The sequence below is a fragment of the Mus pahari genome, chromosome 16 (genome assembly GCF_900095145.1).
Source record: "Mus pahari chromosome 16, PAHARI_EIJ_v1.1, whole genome shotgun sequence".
NCBI classification, from domain to species: Eukaryota; Metazoa; Chordata; class Mammalia; order Rodentia; family Muridae; genus Mus; species Mus pahari.
Window position 1 is genome coordinate 57833271 of NC_034605.1, and position 2244 is coordinate 57835514.

The following is a 2244-nucleotide window of genomic DNA, read 5'->3' on the forward strand; positions in this document are numbered from 1 at the left end:
AAGGAAAGGAAAGGAAAGGAAAGGAAAGGAAAGGAAAGGAAAGGAAAGGAAAGGAAAGGAAAGGAAAGGAAAGGAAAGGAAAGGAAAGAAAGGGAGAGAGGGAGGGAGGGAGGAAGGAAGAGAGAGCGAGAAGGGGTGGGGAGGGAGAAAGAAAGGGAGGGAAAAAAAAGAATGAAAAGAAAGTTAGATATCCTAAAATCAGCTTACAAAAGTAAAAAAAACAAAAGCAAAAAGTAGTCTACTAAAGTAGAAAGCAATACACATATAAATATAAATTCTATCTTCTTTTTGTTTTCAATGTATCCCAACCAGTTTCCAGTTTCCATTCCTCCCAGTCCCCCCCCACACACACCTCCCCTCTCCCCAAGATCCACTTCTCCTCCATTTCTATCTTCTCATAATGCAGAAATTATGCTATTAATAAATAAAAAAGTATAAAGTAAAATATATCAATCAACTACTACATAGATTAAAAGCAAAAGTCAAATAATACTAATCAAAACTGAAAACCCAGATAGTAGCCAAAATAAGAAAAGACAATAAAAGAAATTATGAAAAGAATGCTGTAGAGGTTTAATAAGAATAGCCCCATAGACTCATGTGTTTGAATGTTTGGCCCAGAGCACTATTGAGAGGTGAGGCCTCCTTATGGTGGTGGGTTTGGCTTTGTTGGAGGAAGTGTGTCACTAGGGGGTGGGCTTTAAGATCTCAAAAGTTCAAGCCAGGCTTAGTGACTCAGTTCACTTCCTGCTGCCTGTTGGTTCAGAAGTAGAAGTCTCTGCTCCTTCTCCAGCATACATGCCACCATGCTTCCTGCCATGACAATAATGGACTAAACCTCTGAACTGTAAGCCAGCCCCAATTAAATGTTTTCCTTTATAACAGAAACCCTAACTAAGACACATACTATACAGGTAATCATTAGAAAAGCATATCAAAAACAAAAAACAAACAAACAAACAAAAAGAAATAAAACTATTAGTATTCCCATTGCTACTACAAGCCATGAGAACAAAGAACAGTCAGAAAGTGAGACTTCAGGAAAAATAATTAAAAGAGAGTGAAGACAGCAGTTGGAAGGCAGAGGCAGATATCTGTAAGTTCAGCAGATCGGAATAAAAACAGAGGCCCACAACCAAACAATGTCCAGAGAGCAAGAGACCTAAGAACACTCAGGCCTAACGGTGTTTCCTCAGAGCTCAGGGAATCCTGCCCAAAACAGGAGGGAAGTGTAAGAGGCAGAGGGGATAGAGGACACCAGGAAGCCTTTCAAAACGCAGCAGGACTGATACCCATAGGAACTCAGAGACTGTGGCAGTATGCACAGGGCCTGCACAGTGCGCACAGGGAAAGTGGACCTAAGCCTCCACCCCAAACCTAGAAGCTACCTCCTATTAACAACTGTTCACAAAGAAAAAGCTAGGTCTCAGTGGGTATACAAACCACTTTTAAGGACAGACCTCATGCCCAGTAGTAGAAGACTAACACAAAACAAACTCAATAGCATCTTTTGGAGGTACTTTATCTCATAACTCTTTGCACATGATTTTTCTTTTCTCCTTATAAGTCTTTGGGTATATATTACAGTTTCCAGTGTTGTGTTTTTATGAATTTCTATGTGAACTTATGTGTCTCAGCATCTATATCCATTTCTTGGGCTTTTTCTTTGGTTCTTTTTCTTCTGTTTGTTTTGTCCTATTCCAGTTTGTTTGTTATTATCTTATTATTTTTTTAGATGCCAGCTTGTACTCTAATGAGAGGGAGAAAAAACAGGCATTAGGGTGGGTGGGGTGGGGAGTAGCCAAGAAGAGTTGGGGGGATGGAAACCAAAATCAGAATATATTGTATAAAAAAATCTATTTTCAATGCAAAAAATTAAAATTTAAAATTAAAACTAAGGAAAGTAAAGCAAATATATCAATGGGTAGAAAGAAAAACAATAGGAAAGGGACACTCTAAAATATGACAGTTTCTGCAATGATGAATACAGAATAAATTCATGCTATACCTCTCATGTATGTGAACTCTCTCTCTCTCTCTCTCTCTCTCTCACACACACACACACACACACACACATACACATCTAAATAGTTGCAGTAGGTGAAGTAAAATGTCAGGAGGAGGGTTGGTGAGATGGCTCAGTGGGTAAGAACACCCGACTGCTCTTCCGAAGGTCCGGAGTTCAAATCCCAGCAACCACATGGTGGCTCATAACCATCCGTAACAAGATCTGACACCCTCTTC

The 2244-nt window shown here is 39.5% G+C and overlaps 1 protein-coding gene across 2 annotated transcripts in view; it reads right to left on the reverse strand.

The window, feature by feature from the left end:
* The window catches only part of Uimc1 (ubiquitin interaction motif containing 1), a 66819-nt gene that overhangs the window by 57300 nt on the left and 7275 nt on the right, over window positions 1-2244 (reverse strand). The gene's annotated exons all lie outside the window — the stretch shown is intronic.